General features: G+C 38.9%; 1 protein-coding gene across 2 annotated transcripts in view; it reads left to right on the top strand.

Moving 5' to 3' along the window:
* Nucleotides 1-4,917: 4,917 nt before the first annotated feature.
* PTPN4 (protein tyrosine phosphatase non-receptor type 4) overlaps nt 4,918-24,796 on the top strand; it is a 219,813-nt gene continuing 199,934 nt past the window's right edge. Inside the window, exon 1 of one of the 2 annotated variants that reach the window (XM_032250628.1) lies at nt 4,918-5,684. The gene's annotated coding sequence lies outside the window, so the exon portion shown is untranslated. The remainder of the gene's footprint in view (nt 5,685-24,796) is intronic. The other variant, XM_032250629.1, reaches the window with a different exon arrangement.

Genomic DNA, 24,796 nt, shown 5'->3' with positions numbered 1-24,796 from the left:
ATAGAGATGGAATAAATAGTTCAATTGCATGAAATTAAAAAAAAGTCCAGATTTAAAAAAAAAAACTTTTGAGAATTTCCTATCTATCTGATAAAAGCAATTTTGTGCACACATGCACACACGTTTGTGTGTGTGTGTGTGTGTGTGTGTGTGTGTGTTCATTCCATAAGGTGGTATTAGGACAACTGGACAGTTATTTAAAACAAAAAAATAAATAAAGCTGCATCTCTATCCCCTTACACCACAATTATTTCCCAGATAGCAGCAGAAGACCCATTAGCAATCCTGAGATCAGGATCATGGATTTTTAAGTATTTTAAATATAAAACTAAAAGTACTAGAAGAAAATATGGAATTTCTTTTTGGATTGTGAAAAATACAAAACCCAGAATGATAAGGAAGAGGTGGATTATAGTAGTAATAACTCTCACACAGTGATTGCAATCAGTAGTCAATTTGGCAGCATTTATCAAAGCTAAACATGGCCATACACTTCAACCCAGCAATTGGATTTCCAGGAATTTGTGTTAAAGAAATCCTTTATTATGCATATGAAATTTTATGATGAAAATGTTCTTTGGAGTATTATTTGTAACAGCAAAGCACTAGAAACAGCCCAATGCCTATTAATTAGAGAAAGTTAAATACATTATGGCTCAACCCTTAGAATGACATGTATCTATATGTTTTGTTAAGGGATGATTTCCACACACATTTGTAAGTCAAATATGGTATGATCCCTCATGTGTAGGGAAAAGAGCTATAGGCTTAGCTTATATATTCAGAGAAAATTCTGGAAGTGTACACAAGAACTGTCAATAGTGTCTACCTTTTGAGAGAGGGACTGAGAGTAGGAGGAAGTCTTAGATTTTTAAATTTTTACATTTTTGGTAGATTTCCTGATATCACGATTGGTAATGGGGCTTCTGCTATTCAGCAAGAAAGGAAGAAAAGGAAAGAATTGCTGAGAATAAAGAAGGATCTCTCCTTTATTTTCATGCTGACATGGTGACAAATCCAGGTCAACTGCCTCAGAGGTATATGGTGTAGGATTTTAAATTTTTTAAAGTATATTTAACACAGCTCTGTGATTAAAGGAAGCCCAAGCCACAGAATCCTGAACTTACTAGAAACATGTGTGACACCTCTTCACATATTTAAATTATTTAAATTTGCTTATTTTTGTTTTTAAGTTATGCATGAAGATTCCAGGCAGGTAAAAAGATGAAATTCTCCCTTAATTGACTAGCTAAGGCAGACAGTGTATCTAACTAAGGTCTCCTGTCAGGGACCAGGTTAGGACTCATATTTGATCAAAAGCCTAAATACCTTGTATGTCCCACCTCACCAGCGTAGGGGGCAAAATCAAGTTACTTTAAGTCATGTGCTTTTTGAAGTTAAAATTCATACCACTCTGAGCTCTACCTAGCAAGTAGAGTCCAACTTTCCTGCGAGGTTCTTCTCCCTAGATATCCCCAGTGATCCCAGGGTTACTCATTTCTTCCAAATGGGTCCTCACTAGGTACTGACAGTGGGTGGCTGATGAGTCAGCCACAGTGCCTAGTCAAAGCTGCTTCTCCACTGCTGCTGCCTGGGGTCACTGCCAAGGCCCATACAGGCAAGAACAAATCCCTGTTCCCTTCTGGCTGTAGCTATCCAGGGTTAAGAGAGGTCCTACCATCGACCACACAGTGCAAAAAGGCCAGTCCTCGCCTGCCAACATTCTCCAAGTGTGGATATAACCTTTGCTCTTACTCTCCCAAAGCACAGTCAAGGGCAGGGTGCAGACAAGGAAAAAAAATCAGTCAATAGTAGTGTCTGCCAATATCCTGTAATGTTTGAGGCCACTTTTAAATGAAAAAAAAAAAAAAAAAATTCTTGCTAACTTCCAACTGTTAAGCCCTTTGAATTATGTCTCTTAATTATGTAAACTTTAGGTAATAATTTCTTATTCTTATAGCTCATGTCTATAAAACTAAAACAATTTTAGAAATTAAATTCACAAAATTAAAAAGTTCAATTAATATTGTCTGTAATGTGGCGAATGATATTTGTTGTTTTGCTGAAATTAAATTGTCCTTTGATATGAGAATATGGAACTCACTGCTAAGGCATGCGCTTTTTGGCTTGGCATGCTTATAATTGACTTAATTATCCCAACATTCTTCTCTATTGGAATTTCTGTTAAACTTTTGTGCAGTGTACCGTAAGGATGCATGACCTTCACTTAGGAGAATGCTGTCCTTTCCACAAGAAGTATTCCATTCTTTTCCCATTAACCCCAGAAAATTAAATCTGTGGTTGGTGCCAAATACAAAATCAAGTGCAGTGTTTTGTTACAAGGTGGTCATCAAATGATCCAGCATAGCGACTAGAATATATGAACTTTAAAAAGAGCATAATTTAAGTAAGGGCAAAATATTTACATATTTTTGTAGAGAATTTGCAGATATATTTTCTTAGACTACACTTTAAGGAACAGTAGTTTGTACCCTTGCTCCTCCAGGGTGGTTCAAAAGCCAGGGAGCTTATTAGAAAGAGTCTCCAGGCCAGGTGCAGTGGCTCACTCCTGTGATCCTAGCACTTTGGGAGGCCAAGGCAGGAAGATTGCTTGAGGCCAAGAGTGTTCGAGACAAGGCTGGGCAACACAGCGAGACCCTGTCTCTACAAAAAAAATAGAAGAAAGAAATGCAGAGTCTCAGGGCCCACTCTGGACCTAAGGGATTACAACTTGCCGTTTAATAAGAGCCCAGGTGATCAGCATGTACATTAAAGTGTGAGATGTACTATTTTATTTCCCAATTCAGTTTTCTTTTATTTTTGAGACGGAGTTTCGTGCTTGTTGCCCAGGCTGGAGTGCAATGGCACGCTCTCGGCTCACTGCAACCTCCGCCTCCCAGGTTCAAGCCATTCTCCTGCCTCAGCCTCCCAAGTAGCTGGGATTACAGGCATGTGCCACCACACTTGGCTAATTTTTTGGTATTTTTAGTAGACACAGGGTTCCCCATGCTGGTCAGGCTGGTCTCGAACTCCCAACCTCAGGTGATCTGCCTGCCTTGGCCTCCCAAAGTGCTGGAATTACAGGCGTGAACCACCGTGCCCCGCCCCCAATTCAATTTTCAATCGGCCCATGTGAGGCTGGGGCACAGTTCAAAGCTCTCTCTCTCTCTTTTTTTTAAGGACAATTACTGATTCTTCTTTTTCCAGGGTTGCAAGCAGGGAGATCCAAGGTGAACTCAGATTTTTCTAGGAATAATGATGAGTACTGGTAACTACAAAGGGTCCATTCTGGTGACTTGTAGGGGAAGTTCCACTCAGGAACTTTTGGGTCTTGCTTCACACCAGACACAAGACTACATATAAGCCAGGTGGCTTGCACCTGTAATCCCAGCTACACTGAAGGTTAAGGCAAGATGATCTCTTGAGCCCAGGAGTTGGAGACCAGCCTGGACAACACAGCAGGACAACATAGCGAGAACTTGCTTCAAAACAAAAATTACATATTGTAGCCAGGTGCGGTGGCTCATGCCTGTAATCCCAGCACTTTGGCAGGCCAAGGCTGGCAGATCACCTGAGGTCAGGAGTTCGAGACCAGCCTGACCAACATGGAGAAACCCCCATCTCTACTAAAAACACCCCAAATTAGCCAGGCGTGGTGGCTCATGCCTGTAATCCCAGCTACTTGGAAGGCTGAGGCAGGAGAATTGCTTGCACCTGGGAGGTGGAGACTGCAGTGAGCCGAGATCGTACCCTTGCACTCCAGCCTGGGCAACAAGAGTGAAACTCCATCTCAAAAAAAAAAATTACATATTGTATGATTCCATTTATATGAAACATTCAGACAATTTCTTTTTTTTTTTTTTTTTTTGAGACGGAGTTTCGCTCTTGTTACCCAGGCTGGAGTGCAATGGCGCGATCTCGGCTCACCGCAACCTCCGCCTCCTGGGTTCAGGCAATTCTCCTGCCTCAGCCTCCTGAGGAGCTGGGATTACAGGCACGTGCCACCATGCCCAGCTAATTTTTTGTAGTTTTAGTAGAGACGGGGTTTCACCATGTTGACCAGGATGGTCTCGATCTCTTGACCTCGTGATCCACCCGCCTCGGCCTCCCAAAGTGCTGGGATTACAGGCTTGAGCCACCGCGACCGGCCCTGACAAGTCTTTTTCAAATGGAAAAACTAACAGGTGTGAGGGAGAAGAGAGTCAATAGGAATTGCCATCTTTCCCAGATTTGATCAAATTCCCCTGATTTGTAGTCATTTTGTCGCCTTGGAGGGAAAGCGGTCTTTATAAAGGTCAGCTCTGATAGAATGCTCAAACTAAGAGCAAGGAAGGATAAAGAAGGCGCTTGGCGACAGAAAAGGGCGCTTACCAAAACTGGGCAAAAAGTTAGTGTGGTGGTTCCCAATCCCTTCTTTCCCCATTTCAGCTGAGGTCACCCGCCAGTAGGCAACTGTTCTATTACCAATAAGTTTGTATCACCAATAAAACATTATAACGCACCTGGCTAAAAACCCTGGCGTGACAACACCAAATTCATGTTACTGGAATGATTTAAATTTTAAAAAGCAAACCACCGTTCCAGGCACACAGAAGTCACCCCCAAACGTTGTTTTATACACGAAGATTGGTTGCTGAGGCTTTGTTTTGGAGCCTATGTTTAGGAGGGGAAATGATTCAAAACTGCCCCCAAAACCTATATCCTCTATGAGCACTGAGGTTGGGGCGACTTGGTGCCAAGAGGTCTGGTTTTCCCCTTTAACAAAGGCTTCTGCTTCCACTCTCAGGTCCCTCAGGTCAGTGGATGCAGCAGGGGTCGCAGGCCAAGCAACCAATCGCGACGCGGCTGCGGGGCGGGGACCCACCGCCTCTCCCTCCTGTCCGCCCTCCCAGTCCTCGGAGGCCGGCCTCTCTCGCACCTGCGTGTCCCTCTGCGCTCCCACTGTTGCGACTGCTCCCTGTGCTAGCGGGGAAGGGTTTTTGGCCTCGCCTCTCGCGAGATCGTCTCCTGCTGCTGCTGCTGCTGCCGCCGCTGCCGCCGCCGCTCCTGGACGCTGACTGGCGGCGCCTGCGCAGCCGCCATGTTCGGTTGCTATGCTGCGGCCTAGGAGAGGGGGTGTGCTTGAGGGAGGAGGAAGAGACAGGGGGAGGAGGGGGAGGAAGAGGAGGTGGAGAAGGAGGGGGGCGACTGAGCTCCTCTTGCACTCTCACACACACACGCTGCCCAGGATTACCCGCCCGCTCACGCCGAGCAGCGCGCTTTTCCGCTCCTCGCGCTCCACCACCAACATTGTTCTCTCAGGACTCCTGGGTCCCAGGGGCCGGAATTGGGCCTGAGCCGGGGAGAAAGACTTGGCTTTGGCCGAGGGGTCGGAGGATTGGGGCCAGGCCCCCTCCCCCACGCACTTTTGGGGGTGTGGATTATCTCATCCCCGCAGGGAGGTAGGCGAGGGCGCCGGCTGCCCGCCTCCCTGCCACCTCCCTGGCGGCGCCAGCCCGCGGCTGCCCAGCAGCATGAGGTGGTGCTGGCGGCTCCGGGTCGTGGCGCGACCGCTGCGGCGGCGGCTGCTCGGGGGGCACTGAGGTAGCCCCCCGGAGCGGCACGGCGGACGCGGTTTCCCAGGCGCGCCGGGGCCTCGAGGCTTTTTATCTCCAGCCGAGAGGACGCGGCTGTGATATACGAAGGTAAGAGGTTCTCCGGTCCCCTCCGGCCTCTCGGCCCTGCACGTTGAACGCGAGGATCTTACCTGCATGTGTGGCTCCTGGGAGGTGAGCCAGGTAGGACAAGTCAGAGATACGAGAATGATTTAAAAGGAAGGAAAAAAAAAAAAAAAAAAAAAAGACCCTTTCTTACTGGGACCTCTGCTCTTGGGGCTCTCGGGGGTTATAGTTGGAATCTCCGTTATGGTTCAGCGAAGGGACAAGGGATGGAATATAGATGCGGAGATGGAATGTTCCCCGGCACCTAAACTCGAGGTAAAGATTTGGAATCTTGAGTTTTCCATTGCTGGTAGAATTCCTTTTTTAAAAAAATTGGCTCATATGAGCGCTTCTTGCACGCTGCATAAGCCAACTATTCCTACCATTGAAGTTTTAAGCCTGTTAGGATTCTACCAGTATATACCTGTGTTTGGGAATCTGTAGTTGAGCCAAAAAAAAAAAAAAAAAAAAAAAGTTGAGATGTAGGTAAATGCCTAAGCATTTCGCAGGGTTTCCATAAAATGGAACAGCTTACAGTTGCACAGGTTATGTGTGAGTGTTTCTGCAAAACTTGGGATGGAAGATTTTATGTCTGGGCTTGCATCATTTAGTGACATCAGTATGTACAAGGACGATTTGTAGGATTTTTCGAAACGCTTGTTCTAGGATAACTTGTTATACATCTGCAATATGCCAGCTGCTTTTCGAATAAGAGATTTCAGTAATATTAAGTTTGTGTGTCCAGATCTTGGACTCAGTTGAAACAGTACAGCTGATTGGCCACATTTAAAACATATTTATGGAGAAAGATAAAAACAAAAGGCCCATGTATCCGACTTGTAAAAGACAATTAATAACTGAGTAAAAAGAAGACTGGAACAGTAAAAGCCAGGACATTTTTAAATCTTGGTTTTCTGATCTTTAGTGTACCAGAGGAAAAAAATTTTTTTTTCAATTTTAAGTGGGAAGGAGATGACCTTAAAATAAAGAATTGTTCAGAGCCTAAAGTGTGCTTAATGGAATAGAGCTAGAAATATTATTTAAATCTTGAATTTGATTAGTATAAATTCAGCTTTCTTTTAAAGAAAACTCGTAAGCAAAAGTTTGTGTGTTGTAGAGAACCTTTTTACGAACTTATAAGTGTGATAATTTTGTGGACATCACCATTTTTTGTCAGAATAAATTTATGCTCCAATTACCACAAAAGCAATTTTTATGTCTTCTCATTTTTTGTGGTACACATATCTTTGTTACATTTTGGATTGAAACACACACGGTCCCATAATATGATGTTGAGTGATTTATAAGAGAAACAGTCTTTTGAACATGGGAATGTTTGTGATTTTGCTAGTCTCTTTTAAAAATTAAGCAAGAGATTTCTAAAATCCAAGGAGGCATCACTATTTTGTAGTTTTTAAAAATATTAAGTGAGTAGGTTCACATTTATTAAGTTAGAAAATCACAAGTTCTTCAAAAGTAGTAGTAGATGAGGATACGATTTTCTTACTGCCGATTTTCTAACATCTTAGCTTCAGAGCTGTAGGTATTGAGTTGAGTCAAACTTGTGTTTTTTCTTATGTTCTAATTAAATATCTAAAAATGACCCTAGTAACATTGTTACTTTAAATTTATAACACCCAATTTCTAATTTAGGCTAGGCATAAAACCAGCATTGATTGAACATACTTGCTAAAAATACTTTCTGGGTCGGATGTACTTAGAATGCAGCCTCAGGAAAATTCATTTGAACTATTCTACTGTGACCAGTGTACACTTCATTATTGTTGAAGGACTTTTAAAAAATTATAGATCACACATACTCGATTTAATCAGTTTGGGCATACATGCCTAACTTTTTTAAAAAAAAGTATAATAGAGATAGTAATACAAACTTTTCAGCTTTTTTTTTTCTTATATGACTTCCTTAGATTGTTATTAAACTGTGATTTGTATTTTTAAAAAAATAGTTTTGTCAAACATAGGTGTAAAGAACAATATCCATTGTTAACTGTTTAGTATTTATGACTTAGAAACTCTAAAAGCGGCATCAGTGATCATGGCTTTTAGAAAGTTGTATTTAAGGAGCAAAGAGACTACCAGATAATTGCAAGGAGGTTGGTTATTGAGAGTACTTTTGCCCATGCTTGAGAGTTAATATGGTCACTTTTAAAGAAGAAAACTTTTCTAAAAATGTGTGGAAATCTTGTTTGGTGTATGTTTAAAGACAAATGTTTAAAAGTTCTGCCTGAATTCTTTGTTAGAATACAGAATTGATCAACTCATTAGGAATGAATGGTTAGTGACTTATTGTGGCTAAATATGAATTGTTGCTCCTATATAAAATTTAGTTACTGGTAGAAGTTTATGAGCTGAGTTGAATTTTGTTGTTTTTCTGGGTTATTGCATGTTTTGAAGTTTTTTATATACTACAGTCCAGATTTGCTGAATTTGCCAGTTTACTAGAATAAGCTGTAAAGCCTTGAAGATTGACTTAGCATTCTGAATATCCTTTTTATTGTTTACCAGGGAAGTACTATAGGAAGGAGGTGTTATTATCTTTTCATTTAATATTTAATCAGTGGTGCAGATGGTGAGATGGGATATAATGTAGAAATGCCATAGGATCTTCCGTATTGATAAGAAAGTACCATTGTTTAGGAACAGCATAATTTCTTATCTTTTGCATGAATAGGAAAAAAGAGGAGGGGAAATTTATTAGACTCTCTTTTATTTCATTAGAGGCATTTTCCCTCACATTCATTCTTCATTTCATTATTCCTAAGTAGAAACATTGGAAGAGAGATGCAGGTATTTGAAGAAGTTAGTAAGAACAAAATGAAAATTACATCCTGTAGACTATCTTGAAGGGAAGATACCAATTTGGGTTGGTTACTGTGTTTGTATCTTTTAACAGGGAACATATAGAGAGTAGTAGAAAGAAGAAAGGATCCAGAAGGGAAGAGTGTTAGTATTTGCCTGTTAAGTGCCAGACACTGTATAATGGGTTTTTTCATGTTATCCCACTCACCAAGTACACTTTATGAGGCAGGTATTATTAATCCCCTGTCCTCTCCCTGCCAAATAGAAGCTAAGGGAAATGAAATAACTTGTCCAGGCTCATACTTCTAGTAAGTGTAATTCACCAAAACTTATTCTTTAGATTGGTTCTGTCCAATTAAACTTTCTGCAGTGATGGAAATATTCTCTTTTCCTTCAACTTTATTGAAGTATGATTGACAAATATTGATAGAAATATTTTTTGCATTGTTAGATATGGTAGCCATTAACCATGTGTGGCTATGGAACACTTAAAAGGTGATGAGCATGTCTGAGAAACTAACTTTAAAATTGTATTTAATTTTAATCAATTTAAATTTATAGCCAGATGTGGCTAGTAGCTACAGTATTGGACAGCATAACTGTAGATCTTGCTGCTTAGAAAATCTGAGTTCTAGTATTTAATCTTTTACTAGCTTGTTTATGTATGGCATTAGGCAAGTTATTTAGTTCTGGACTTCAATTTAATCTGGTGTGAAAATGAAAGGGTTGCCACTAAAAGGTTATCTCCAAGGTTCCTTCTTGCTCTAAAGTTCTGTGATTCTTATTAAAATGTACAGCAGCATTTAATATTCACAAGCATGATATCTAAAAGGATCCCTTTCCCAATATGCTCACCCATTACCTAAGGATTTTTGTTTAGTCAGTTTCTTTTTTTGAGAAGAGTATGTGTAAAGCACACATAAAGGATAATAGATTATTCCCCGCCTCCCCCAATTGTTTGGCAAAAACATTGTGAAACTCAAGGCCGTACTTTATGTTGGAACAAAGTTTAAATCTTTAAAGGCCATATTTTAACATGCCACCTTCCGTTTAAAAATATATAGGAGTTCCTTGGTGCTTATCAAGTTCATTCCAAATTTACCTATTTGGCCTTGAAGACTTTCCACCAACTTCATCTCATTGACCTTGTTTCTCATTCTTGCTTAAAAAGGAAGAAAATATTCTTGTTTTTTTCCTTTGTCCTTATTCTCTAATTTAAATATCTCCGTCTCCATTCATGTGCATCCTCTAAACCTTTTTCAAAATCTGTTTTTGGAAGAATGCTGCTTAATTCACTCACAGGATCAGTTAATGAACCCTGGTAATAAGTACCCTTAGGTAAATATATACTTGTTTAGATATAGTTCAGTATATCCTTCTTAAGCTTTTTTTTTTTTCCTTCTTAAGTTTTCATGTTACTCTGTTTCCTTAATTTTCTTAGGTTAAAAAAATTAAAATAGGAATTGTTTCTTTTGTATTGCTTCATAAATTTAGTCAGTTTTTCAGCAATGCTCCTTTAAAAAGTTGCTAATTTTAAAAAAAGACAAATACTGTGACAGCATTGATACTATTTGTTTCCTTCCAGGTAATTGTTCATATTTTTAAAATAAAGTTGTGTGATAGAGATAGAATTTTGAGAGTAATGTATTGAGGACATTGTATAGTAGAGGCTGTGAATGTAGGGAAAAGATCATAGACTTTGGAGTCAAATCTGGTGTGGAATCTAGCCTCAAAAACCTTGGACAAATTATATAATTTCTGAGTCAGTTGGTCAGTTGGCCTTGAATTGTTGTGAGGATTAAGATTACATTATATGTAAGGCATGTAGCACTGTGCTTTAAATAGAAGAGATGATCAATAAGTGATAGCTGTATTATTTCTTCCATTTTCCTATTCCCATCTTCATGAATATTATTTATTTTAGCTACCCAAAGCCACCAAAGTCAATGAATATAATTTAAATGATTAGTTAACATTCAGGTGATATACTGTAACTGATTTAGACATTTACCTTTTGTTACCAGTTTTTTTGTTTATTTCCTCAGTTTAAAACCCCCAGGACTGCGATAAGGTCAAGTGTCATGAATATTTATTTCTATGCGAGATCTCTCTCTTACAAAAGTACCTAGTGTGGGTGTTCTTGTTTTGGGGAAAAAAATGCTAATATAATTGTGTTTCATTGTTTTAGTTAATATAATTTGAAAATTTTGGTTTATTTGGGGATGATGTAGTGAACATTCCTTTATATATAGTTAAGCAAACATTTGAAATGCCCGTTGTAGTGGGAGCAATGGTATAAAGGTAAATAAGACGTGATTCTTGTCCTTGAGCTCAAATTCTAGGATGGTAACGCATGTCAACAAACAATTACAATTCATAGTGACAGTGTAATAAGATCTGGGGAAAGAGAAGTGGCATTTGAACATGGTCTTGAGGATCATTTGGAATTGATCTGGGTAGAGAGAACAGCATGTACAAAAGATCAAAATATGAAAGGATGCGTAGTGCGTTTGGAGAAATGTGAGTTGTCTCTTTGGATATGTCTGTGTCTGGGTGGGTGTGGTTGTCTGTTCCTGTGTGTGAATCTCTTGTCTTTGTGTATGTGTTTGTGTGTGTTGATTGCAGTGGGAAATGAAGCCTTGTGAGGGTCCTTGTGTTTGGGCAATGAGTGGGATCATTTTAAAACCTTTAAAATAGAGCTTTCCAACCATTGTGCCATGAAGGGTTTACTGGTATGTTGGAGAGCAAGGTACTCTCCAGCTTATGGGACCTGGGCATATCAGATCCCTCTCCCCACCCCACCCCAGGATGGTTTCTTTTGGCTTTGAATAGCATTTGTGGCTTATTCCAGTGTGCTAAGAAATTATTATTTTCTTTGTTGCCAAGTTGGGAAAAGGATTGGGAAAACCACTGTTTTAGAGATTCTAAGTATTGGAAAGTTTATGGTATCCACTCACCCTTGGCATCCACTATGTAGTCAGAAATAAATACCAAATCCTGAAGTAAGCTTAAGGTAAGTCAGAGTCCCCCGTCTTTCTCCCTCTTTTTCTTTCCCTTTACCCACTGCCTCCCCTACTTCACTGGTATGTGTGCGTGTGTGTGTGTGTGTGTGTGTGTGTGTGTGTGTGAAATATCTTCATTTAGTCTGCCTCTTGGGAAATCAGCATTAACATTCAGGAACAATTGTAGGTATTTAAATAAGGGATGATAAGATTAGATGTAGAGTTTGAAAGGTAACTCCTGACTTGTAGATAATGATGCAAAGATACAAGGATAATGCAAGAATGAGATTAGAAATGGAACAGAGACCAGATACAGTTGTAGTGGTTGGGGGAGGGATGATAGGAACTAAAATAGGACAATATAGATAAGGATATAAGATTAGAACTGGAAACTGACTAGTTTCACTAGACTTGAGAGTCCATTTGGACTTGGTGGGGAAGAGTTAAAGACGATGCTAAGATTTCTTTGACTGCTTCCCTTTTTTAGCAAGGGAAGGCCAAATGATTGTTACTGAGCACTTCCAGTGAGCCAGGTATTTGGTAGACAGCAAAGTTGTCATGAGTTCTCATTTAACATTTTAAAATAACTTCAAACCTAATGAGAAATCTCAAAAAAGGTATGACAAAGCTCCTGAATTGCCTTCAACTAATTTTTAACATTGTACTAGCTATATATCATGTGTATACACAATGCGAGATGAGCCTGGAACATCTCCTTGTGCTTAGCTCAGCAAGGCCTTCTTTTCCAGATGCCCCAAGAGGTAATGTTGGAATTGTCTTTAGTATCTTCCCTTTTTCTGCTATATCTAATTGGATTCTTAAATTTCAGCGAACCAACCTCATCATCTGTCATCTCTGGTCCTACATTTTAATCCATATTTCTTCATTTCAGGGGAATGCACCATTTCTAATTTCATTTGACAGTTTTCTGAATTATTTGAGAGCAAGTTGCAGACATAACGCCTATCACTCCTAAATATTTTAGTGTATATGTAGCAAAACAGGACAGTCTCCTATATAACCGCCAAATCAGGAAGTAACATTGATACAGCACTACCTTCAGGTCCCTAGATGCCATTCAAATTTTTCCAACTATTCTAATAGTATCTCTCTTTTCTTTTTGGTCCAGGATCCAATTCAGGTTCACACATTACATTTAATTGTCACATCTTTTAGTCTCTATCAGTTTGGAATGGTTCCTCAATATTTCCCTGTCCTTTATGACCTTGACAATTTTAACAAGTAGAGTCCTTTTTTTCTGTAATGTATTCCTCAACTTAAGTTCATCTAATGGTTCCTCATGTGCAGACCGAGTGCATTGTTGGCAGGAATGCCATAGAAATAATGTGATATTCTTAGTACGTCACTGGGAGACGTGCTGTATCGTCCTACTACTAGTGATGTTTAACTTTGAAAACCTGTTAAATTCAAGTCTGCTGGGTTTCTCTACTATGACGTTATCGTTTTTTCCTTTTGTAGTTGAGAATTCTTATGTGAAAAGATATCCAGGAGTGTGTCAATATTCCTCATCAGACCTCTAACCCCTAGCCTTCAGGTCTGATGACTGCTGCCTGAATCAGCCACAACTGTGAAAGTTGTCACCTACATTTATTAGTTCAAATTCTACTGAAAGAAGATTTCCCCCTTCTTCTCCATTCATTCATTCATTCATTCATTCATTTATATCAATGTATACTCCTGGACTTGTTTCCGTTTAGTGGTTTTTATTACTGTCATTTTAAAATTTCATTTTGTGTGTCAAATTGTCCCAAATTTGGCCAGTGGGAACCCCTTTAAGTTGGCTTCTCTATCCTGCTTGACCTGTCCCCTTCTTGGTGTATTTCCTTACTTTCTGGCCTATCAAGATGTTCCAGATGATCTTAATACTGCCCTATTCCAGCTCTGAAATCATTTATTTCTCCAAGGAATCCTGATTATTATTATTATTATTTTTCAGTATAGGTGATATTTAGAAACAGATCCGAGTGTTTAGTGTGTTCATTTCTGCTGATACGTCATCACTTTTAGGGGGATAGAGCTAGGAAATGCATATATGTATACGCACATCTGAATCTGTTTCTGTGCCTATGTACAGATATTTTAAAAGTTCACACTGATACAACCAATTCCAGTCTAACATCTCAGGATTCGTCTAGCCTTTTCCCTTTCTGTATTTGTAAATCTCTTCTCCAGCAGTGAGAAATTGGTTCCTATTATCTCCTCAGTGTATTTATTTACTTGCTGGATCCCCTTGTATGTGCCAATCTTCTGACCACACATTAGTTGTCTCATTTCTCCTTGCTTTCACCTGTGAGGCCTATGGCATGGGGTCCTCAGGGCATGCTGCCAGGTCCATGTAGTAAAGAGAACTTCTCATTTAATCTTTTATCCCCTTCATTTAATCAGGACAGAAATTTGTTAGGAAGGTGCTATCCCCAGTTTTAAAAGGAAAACAGAGCTGAAATTCAGAAAGGTGTGTGTTTTTAGGCATGTTACTGTGTAAATAGCTGAGTAAATATTTTGCATTCAGATTCATCTAATACCGAAACCTCTTTTCTCTCCTGTACTGCATAGTCTCTATCTGTGGAAACAAAGTGGCAGGATTTAAGGTTGTTTAGATGGTAGCTGAAGCAGTGTGACTGCCGCTGCTTTTGAAGTATGTGTAAAGTTAGGAAAAAGCACACTGACAGAGCTTCTAACTACCATCATTGAAAGATTAAGGGGTCTCGGAAATGAAGAAGCCAGTGAAGAAGACTGAAAGAAAGGTGGTGAGAGAGAAGAGTGTGGTTGTGTGCTAGATCATGACGAAGTAAGGAATTTCACGAAGCTGTCATGCTGCTGAGAGAAAAAGTGAAGACCAAAAGACTTTGAATTTGACTACGGGAAATTTATTGATAATCTTAGCTAGTTGGTTTTCCAGTATGTTCAGGCAAGCCACCTGTATCAGAATCACTGAGATGCTAATGAAAAATATGAACTCCCCAGGTCTCATCTCAGATCATACAGATTCTTAAAAGGGTTAGTGGGTAGTAGCGTGGAAGATCTGCAGAAATGCTAAGGTTCTTCTGAGGTGTACTAGTTTGAAGTTTGTTGCTTTAGCAGAAGAGTTATAGTAGAAAGGTGTGATGAACTAAATTGAGGAAACCAAGTGTACAATGAATATAGATGAGACAACTCTTCGAGAAGTCTGGCCATAGAGGTAAGAGACCTCAGGTCATGGAAGAATAGGGGACGGCATCAAGAAAAATACTTTTGTTTCCAAGGTTACATACACCTTCACATTTGTTGGGATTAAGAGAAGGAAACTATAGTGGTTATTTTAAAGTTGAGTAAACAAAACTATATAGCAACACCTACTATCAAAAAAATGCCCTGAGTGAACTTTGGTGGGTATCCAGGATAGCTGCATGCTCCCATTTTAAATGCCATCTTTTGGTAGGTCTTTGGAGTAATCTAAGGGTCACTGTTTATTTTGTTTTAGTTAAATTTGGATCTTGTCAAAAAAACAAAAAAACAAAAAACGAAAAGAACAAAAAAAGAAAGAAAAAAACAAAATTTGTATCTTGTCTTTTTGTTATACAGTTGTGTTAAGAGCTTCTCTTAGTTCATTTTTATATGAATTCTAAGTATATTCTTATGTATAGATGAGTCATCAGCAATACAATTAAAAATTATATCCAGAATTGGGGGAGACTTTGGATGGAAAGCCAATCCGGGGCCAATTTAATGTATTCTTTGAGCATCAGCTAGGTACCAGGCACTGTGCTTGACTGTGGGGATACAGAATTGAAGAGTTGCTCTTTATCATCAAGATTATTGTTCTTTCTTCAGAGGAACTTGAAATCTAGTATATAGCTAGAAATATTACAGACAAGTCATAGATAACTATGTTAGCCTACAGCAAAATAAATACAGATAAGTCAATGTTTAATTAATACAGCAATATATATTACCATAATTCTCAGACTTGTCATTTTAAAATTGTATTTAAATTGTATTTTCATATTTGAATTGGCAATATGGCTACATGGTTCAAGTTTCAAAATAATGTGAAAAGGTATAGAGTGGGAAGTCTTGATACCACTCCTCTTTCCTGTACTGTATAGATAACTACTTTTATTTTTATATATTCTATGGTTTTTATGCAAATAGAAACACATAATACAGATTATTGTTTTCCCCCTACCTTTTTACATAGAAGATATTTACTATATTAATGCTTTGTACCATAATTTTTAAATTTAAAATATACTTGGAGATCACTTAACTTCACTATATAAAGAGCTGTCCCTTTTTTCTTCTTCTTTTTAAAAAATATATGTTCTATTGTATAGATACATGATTAAGCTAGCTAATTCTAATTATTTAAACTTTTAAGTTTTCGACCCATTTATTTGTGTGACCCATTTGCTTTCACCTCTTTCTGTATGAGCTAGTGCTCCCTGAGGCATTTTAGATTCATGACCTGACTTTTCTGCATCTAAAGGGCCTAACTTTTTTTTTCTTTTTTTCTTTTTTTTCTATTTTTTATTTTTTATTTTTTATTTTTTGATACGGAATCTCGCTCTGTTACCCAGGCTGGAATGCAGTGGCATGATCCTGACTCACTGCAACATTCTCCTCCCAGGTTGAAGTGATTCTCCTGCCTCAGCCTCCCAAGTAGCTGGGACTACTACAGGTTTGCGCCACCTCACCCGGCTAGGGCCTAACTTTTAAAAGGCTTGTCAGCTTCTGCTTTTACTCAATAGAAACCAGTTACCATGTAACAAGTCTGACTACCTTGACACTGCCGTACTGTGAATCAGCCAAACTCTCACAGGAGAGACGACACTTGTGGACGAGTACTTCAGCGAGGACACATAAGAGTGATACCTTCTTGAATTTTTCAGTCCAGCCTAGGCATCAACTGAATGTAGATGAGTTAATGATCCCAAATGATGCCAGATGACATCCAGTACAGCAGAAGAGCTGCCTAATCTAGCTTTTACCCAATTTGTGGCCAGGGAACTGTGAGATATATAAATCCTTATTGTCTGAAAATGAATGAATGAATGAAGGAAGGAAGGAAGGAAGGAAGGTAGGTAGGTTTCTTTGAGCACAGATCTGTATCTGTTCTGCCCTGTCCTGGTTGTCTGTGTTACAGTGTCCTATTTTTAAATTCCTGTACTCCATTCTTATAGCTGGAGCTCTCTGCTATCTCCTGTAAGCCTTGTGTCAAGAGCCACAAAATTAGATGTGTTGCCTGCTGCCATGTTTCCTTTTTGTGTTTTTCCCTGATTGCTGGGATACCACCTGCGTGTCTGACCTGTACGATGCTAAGGACCAATTGCCTGGATCACTGCTTATTGCCTGGTACTATAAGCTCAGGATACTATTTTCTAACTGCCTGTCTGTATTGCCTCTCTTATCATCATTAGTGAGTTTCCCTCTTCTCCCCTAATATTCTGTATTGTAGCCCTACCAGCACTTGTGTTTTAGTTTGTCAATGTGAAACTTGGCAAAACTTCTGAAATTGTTTGGGATGATTGAAAATTTTCTTGATGTTGTTATAAGTCCATCATGCCTCGTCTGGACTGTTGTAGTAGTCTCTTTAAGTGCAGTTTGCTATAGTTTTGCCCTTTATAATCTTTACGCTGTAGCCAGAGTGATCTGACATTCATGTCTGATCAGAATTCTTTTGTTATCTGTTGATAAAATAAAATGAAGGAATTTTCCAAAGGGATGAAAATTACTTGGGAAAAATCAGTTTTTAAGATAATATTCTTTTTGTTTGTTTCTTTTTTAGATACTTCTTGTTCATGAAAGCAAAATATCATTACAAAATAAGGAAAATCTGTCTAACTTATCTTACTGTTTATGGCCCAGTACATATTGCAGTCACTTACAGTGACTTACATAAACAAGAAGCTGCTAGGGACAACGAAATGTCTTCATTGGGAAGATCGTGATTTGAAAAAGCTCTCTTAGGTGATTCTGATACTGTGACCCACTTTACATCTGGCTATTTTTATGGCTTTTGATCTGTGTTATTATAATTCCTTACAAATAATTTTATAGCCAATAGTTTGTCATAAGCAATTCTGAAATTCCCATATCCCTAAAAAACCCAAAAGTTTTATTAACTAATTTGGCAACCAAACTTGACCTATACTGATATGAGGCTGCTTAGGTTTATTTATTCCACTTAGAGTATACATTCTTCATGTTCTTTAAAGAAATTTTATTTTATTTTATTTTTTGAGACAGAGTCTCGGTCTGTCACCCAGGTTGGAGTGCAGTGGCACGATTTCGGCTCACTGCAACCTCCGCCTCCCAGGTTCAAGTAATTCTCCTGCCTCAGCCTCCAAGTAGCTGGGATTATAGGTGCATGTCACCACACCCAGCTAATTTTTTATAGTTTTTGTGGGACAAGCTGATCTCCTGACCTCAAGTGATCTACCTGCCTCAGCCTCCCAAAGTGCTGGAATTACAGGGGTGGGCTACTGTTCCCAGCCTTTAAAGAAATTTTAAATAGCACTATGGTTGAATACAGGGTGCTGCCCTAGAACCACGAACCTTACTTAATGTAAGTTATCTGTGCCATATCACCTCTCTATGTCCCAGATACTCTGAAATTCAAAACACTTTTGAAAGTGTTTTGAAGCTAGAGATCTCAGATATGGGATTGTAGATCTGAACGAACAACTTTCCTAGCAATGGAGAGAAAGGGTACTTTGTTTTCTTTTGTATTGTTTTTTAGTGATAATATAGTTGAACATTTTTTCATGTTAATTTACTAATTTCATTTCTTGCTTATACTCTTCAAATTCTTTGTTCATTTATCTGTGAAGGTGAATAGTTTTTCCTACTAATTTATAATATCGTACATACTAACTGGTTTTCTGTTAGCACAATAGCATGCCTGGGACACATTCTAAGTTTTTGTATCTAGCATATTAATGGGAAATGCTACAAGTTGAAAACACATATACAGTTGACGCTTGAACAACGTGGATTTAAATTGTGTGGGTCCATTTATATGTGGATTTTTAAAAATAAATATGTTAGAAAAATTTTTGGAGGTTTGGGACAATTTGAAAAAAACATAGGTGAACTATATAGTCTAAAAATATCAGGAAGTTTTTCAATTAAGAAAAAAACTGGCTGGGTGCAATGGCTCACACCTGTAATCCCAGCACTTTGGGAGGCCATGGTGGGCGAATCACTAGGTCAGGAGTTTGAGATTAGCCTGACCAACATAGTGAAATCCTGTCTCTACTAAAAATACAAAAATCAGCTGGATGTGGTGGCATGTACCTGTAATCCCAGCTACTTGGGAGGTTGAGGCAGTAGAATCACTTGAACCTGGGAGGTGGAGGTTGCAGTGAGCTGAGATTGCACCACTACACTCCAGCCTGGGCAACAGAGCAAGACTGTGTCTCAAAAAAAAAAAAAAGAAAGGAAGGAAAAAAGTAAAGAAAAAACTAAAAAGGAAAAATTAGGTATGTCATGAATACATAAAATGTATATAGATACTAGTCTGTTTTATCATTTACTACCATAAAATATACACAAATCAATTATAAAAAGTTAAAATTTAGCAAGACTTACACAGACCACATATGGCATCATTTGTGGTTGAGAGAAATGTGAATAAACATAAAGATGCAGTATTAAATCAACTGCATAAAATTAACTATCTTACATTATGTATTACTATAATAATTCAGTGACCACCTCTATTTCTAGTGAGCTCAAGCGTTGGAAGTATCCATTTAAAATGTCATGTGATGCTGATCATCTCCATGTGAGTAGTTTGTCTCTCCATTTAATTGCCTATCACAATAAAAAGTGATCTTTTGTGATTCTCCAATGTTTTCCAGCATATGTTTCATCATGTTTAGTGCAATATCATAAACCTTGAATAATACCACAGAACACATAGGAAGTGCAATTAGTGATGCTGGAAGTGCTCCAAAGGAGAGAAATGTCACGACATTACAAGAAAAAGTTGAATGGCTTGATATGTACCATCGATTGGGGTCTGCAGCTTTGGTTGACTGCCATTTCAAGAGAAATGAATCCAGCATAAAGACTGTTTTTTTGTTTCTGTTTTTTTTAAAAAAGAAAATCTGTGCAGGGGTTGCTACAGCTACACAAGCGGTTGCAAAAACCTTGTACTTTTTTGTGAAATACCTTTTTATCGCACGTTGAAAATGCAGTTTTTATGTGGGTGCAGGATTGCTATTAGAAAGGCACACTTACAGACTAATATGATTTGAGTAAAAGCAAAGTCATTATACAACAACTTAAAGCAAAAGAAAGATGAAGGATCTAAAGCTGGAGAACTTAATGCCATCCAAGTATGGTTTGATAGTTTTAGAAAGAATTTGGCTTCAAAAATGTCAGGATAACAGGAGAAGCAGCTTCTGCCAACTAAGAGGCAACAGATGAGTTCCTAGGCACCATTAAGAAAATCGTTGAGGAGAAAAGATATCTGCCTAACAGGTTTTTAACACAGATGAAGATGCCCTATTCTTGGGGGGAAAAAGTCACAAAGGGCATTTATTAGTAAGAGAGAAGTGAGCACCAAGATTTAAGGCAGGAAAAGATAGGCTAACTCTACTTTTTTGTGCAAATGTAATCGGTTTTATGATTAGGACTGCCCTTATCTATAAAGCTGCTAATCTCCAAGCCTTGATGGGTAAGGTAAATACCAGCTGCCAGTCTATTGGTTGTATAACAAGAAGGCTTGGACGAGAACCCTTTTTCTGGATTGGTTTTATCTGTGCTTTGTCCCTAAAGTCAGGAACTATTTGCCAGTAAGGGACTGCCTTTTAAAGTTCTTTTGATGTTGGACAATGCCTCTGGCCACCCAGAACCCTGTGAGTTTAACCCTGTGTCAAAGTGGTCTACTTGCTCTCCTAAACACATCTCTAATTCAGACTCCATATTGGTGAGTCCTAAGGACCTTTAAGGCTCATTACACATGATACTTTGTGGAAAGGATTGTCAGCATCATGGAAGAGAACCCTGATAGAACATCATGGAAGTCTGGAGGACTACACTATTGAAGCTGTCGTTGTTGTTACAGAAAAAGCTTTGAAAGCCATCAGGCCTGAAACAAATTCCTGCCACAGAAAACTTTGTCCAGATGTTGTGCATGACTTCACAGGATTTACAACAGAGTCAATCAGGGAAACTCATAAAAGAGACTGTGGATATTTATACACACACACATACTCTGTCTCTGTCTCTCTCTCTCTCTCTCTCTCTCTTTAAAGGTTAAGAATGAGGGTTTCAAGGTATGGATATTGAAGAAATTCAAGAGCTAATTAGACAGCACACCAGAGGAATAAACAAAAGATGACTTGATGGAGATGAGTGCTTCCAAACTAGTGCCAGATAAGCAAGAAGATGTAGAAGAAAAAGTGCCAGAAAACAAATTACAGACAGTCTGGCAGAAGAATTCCCCTTATTCAAGAGTGGCTTCAACTTCTTTTACAACACGGACCCTTCTAAGATACGGGCACTGAAACTAAAGCACATGGTAGAAGAAGGATTGATACCATGATATAAACACTTTAAGTGAAAGTTTTAAAAAGTCTGACAAAAATTACTATGTATTTTTGTAAAGTTACGGGGAGTGTGCCTGCCTCTCCTGCTTCCCCTTCCACCTCCACCTCATCCATCTCTGCCACCCCTGAAATAGCAAGACCAATCTTTCCTCTTCCTCCTCCTCAGCCTACTCAACTCGAAGACAATGAGGATGAAGACCTTTGTGATGATCCACTTGTACTTAATGAATAGTAAATATATTTTCTCTTTGTTATGATTCTTGATATTTTCTTTAGCTTTATAGTAAGAATTCAGTATATATAATGCATATAACATACAAAACGTGTTAATTGACTTTGTTATTGGTAAGATTTCTAGTCAGCAGTAGGCTGTTAGTAATGAAGTTTTGAGGAAGTCAAGAGTTATATGGGGATTTTAGACTATGCAGGGATCAATGTTCCTAAACCCTGCATTGTTCAAAGGCCAACTGTACTTATATGGTAAAGGAATTGTACTTATATGGTAAAGGAGATGATCTTGCTCCTTTGCTCAAAATCCTTAATGGCTTCCATTCTTACTTAGAGTAAAAGATAAGGTTTTTCTGCCCAAAAAAGCCCTACACGGTCTGTGGACCCTGCTGTGTCTCTGACCTTCTCTCTGACCACTCTTCTTTTTTATTTTTCTCAAAGCACACTTACCTCCTTTTTGTTCCTAGCACTGGCAGACTTGTTCCTACTTCAGGTCTTCATGTTTGTTCTTCCTTCTGCCCGGAACACCCACCTTTCTCCCAAGTGTTCCAGGTAGATGGAGTAAGCCCATGGCTCACTCTTTTACTTCTTAAGTCTCTGCTCAAAAGCAAATTTCTCAGCCATGCCTTTCCTGAGTACCCTATTTAAAATTGCTTTCCTACTCCCATATGGCTGTTCTCTGCTTACTGCCTCACATTATACTATATGTATTTTTTCTTTCATTAGAATGGAAACTCCATGAAGGCAAGGACCTTTATCTTGTTTTGTTTGTCAATATATTCATGTTGCTTCTTCCTGCCTGGCACAATATGAGGCACTTAATAGATACGTTGAACAAGGGAAGGGTTAAGGGAAAGTAAAGAGGAACATTTATCTATTTGCCGAATGCATGAGTACTTGATTTGAGCCTTTAGTTATAAATACTCTGTTAATTCTGGTGTAACTAGAGTATTTTGTATTTATTTATTTTAGAGACAGGGTCTTGCTCTGTTTCCTTAGACTATAGTGGCATGATGCCAGCTTGTTGAGGCCTCAACCTCCCAGCCTCAAATGATCCTCCCACCTCAGCCTCCCCAGTAGTTGGGACCATAAATGTGTTCCACCATGACCAGCTAATTTTTTTTTTTTTTTTTAAGAGATGAGGTTTCAGCATGTTGCCCAGGCTGACCTTGAACTCCTGGGCTCAAAGGATCCTCTGGCCTCAGCCTCCCAAAGTGCTGGGATTATAGATGTGAGCTACTGTGACCTGTGAAAATAGTTGCTGTCTAAAGTAAGGACCGAAACTCTAGAGACCAGCATTCTTTTTTTTTTTTTTTCCTCTAGAAAATGTACTAAAACCCTAACTAATAAAATAATTTTTGCTGGAGAAGAGAGGAACAATAAAGCTTTAAATATAATACCACATACGCTGTAAGGCCGACTCTTTTTAGACAAGAATAAAACTATTTTCATTGATTGGTAGCACTTATGAAAGATTGGCTTTATTGTTGGAATCTCATAGGGAGGAGACCAAAGGACAGAAATTGAGAAAATGGGGAAGGAGATAGGGAAAAAACTAGCTGGCTGCTTCTAACGTTTTTAGTACTTAGGTAATGAGCTATAGATAGAAAGATTAGTTGACTCACTAATGTAATTTATTTTAGTCTTTTCTAGTAAATAATTTAATTGAATTATTTAGTTTCCTTCCCTAACTAGACTGTGAGCTTCTTGAGGGCAGAGATATAGATGTGTGTCTGTTTGTATCTCTAGCATCTAGCACTATGTCTAGCAACTAGGAGCTATTCACATACTTCTATGAATAAACAGGTTTATTGATGGCATGGGTTTAGAGAACTCTGTAGGGCCTTAGTGGGTCTGGGGGTGTGTTTCTTTCTTGCACATACAGTACTTTAAATGTGGAAATGTATATATAGGATATACTGAGTTGTAAAAGATTATAATATGTTAAATAAAAAAGGAAAAGCCTTAAGTAAATCAATTTGATGCAAGAAATGGCACAAATTAGATTCCTATATTTAATATGCGGTTAATGAGTATCAAATCTATTCTGACATTGTAATTCTTCATTCTTATCAGGTCAGTTACAATTGAGTGGAGGACATACAAAGGACATTTGGAAAATGCTGTGTGTGTGTCAGTGAATCCATGTATAGGTCCAGTGTTAGGCATTCATGTTTCAGATGATTGATTTTGCACATGATTACCAGGAATACTTTTTTGTTGTCTATACCATTTCTTAAATAAGAAGCTTCTTATTTAAGTTGTTGCATAATGACTTCTATATAAATGTGTTTGGTACATATAAGTATAGAGAAATTTTAGAGCAAAAACTGCTGGTACACTTGAATTTTTTTCCCTCCTTAAGGGTATAAGTTTTATAGCTCATAGTTTTTGTTGCACTATCCTGAGGGAATCTGGCCCTATCCTAAGGGAATCTGGCCCATTCTGTTATCCTAGGGAACCTGGCCCATTCTGTTATCCTAAGGGAATCAGGCCCTGTGCTAAGGGAATCTGGCCCGTTCTATTGCCAAGTTCAGTTCACAAGGCTTGAGGTAACCTTCTTTGTATACAGTATTATAACAGTAAGCTAAGTTAGTCCATTGTCTTATACTACCAGCATTTGAATTTATAATTACATACAAAACATTGTGTAATAAACTAAGATTGTAGCAAAGCAGATGTTTCAGTTGAGAATATTCCATTTCAAATAAGTGTAAAGAATTGTCAGTGATCAAGAAAACTTTTTAGTTGGCTAATTGCTTGATGATTTTTGATAACTGTGGTTTTATTGTATATGGATTTGCTAAGTGTAAAAACAGAATTTGAAATAGTTTTTTTTATTTTTTATTTTTGAGACAAGGTATCTCTCTGTTGCCCAGGCTGGAGTGCAGTGGTGTGATCTTGGCTTGCTGCAGCCTCGATTTTCCAGGCTCGAGTGATCCTCCCACCTCAGCCTTCTAGGTAGTTGGGACCAGAGACACTCACCGCCACTCCTGGCTAATTTTTTGTATTTTTTGTAGAGATGGGATTTCTGGGTTTTTTTGTCTGTTTGTTTTTGAGACAGAGTCTTGCTTTGTCGCCAGGTGCCAGGCTGGAGTGCAGTGGTGCGATCTCAGCCCACTGCAACCTCCGCCTCCTGGGTTCGAGCAATTCTGCCTCGGCCTCCCAAGTAGCTGGGACTACAGGCATTTGCCACCACGCCCAGCTAATTTTTGTGTTTTTAGTAGAGACGGGGTTTCACCATGTTGGCCAGGATGGTCTCGATTTCTTGACCTCGGAATCCGCCCGCCTCGGCCTCCCAAAGTGCTGGGATTACAGGTGTGAGCCACTGCGCCCGGCCTAGAGATGGGATTTCACCATGTTGTCCAGGCTGGTTTTAAACCCCTGGACTCAAGTCCTCTGCCCTCCTTGGTCTCTTAAAGTGCTGGGATTACAGGCATGAGCCACCATGCCTGGCTGAAATAATTTTTTAAAACTCTTTCCTCACAGC

This window comes from Sapajus apella, unplaced genomic scaffold (genome assembly GCF_009761245.1).
Source record: "Sapajus apella isolate SASKATOON/1434 unplaced genomic scaffold, GSC_monkey_1.0 scaffold72, whole genome shotgun sequence".
Taxonomy (NCBI): Eukaryota; Metazoa; Chordata; class Mammalia; order Primates; family Cebidae; genus Sapajus; species Sapajus apella.
The sequence above is the reverse complement of the archived record's forward strand: the minus strand, read 5'-3'. Positions and strand labels throughout refer to the sequence as shown.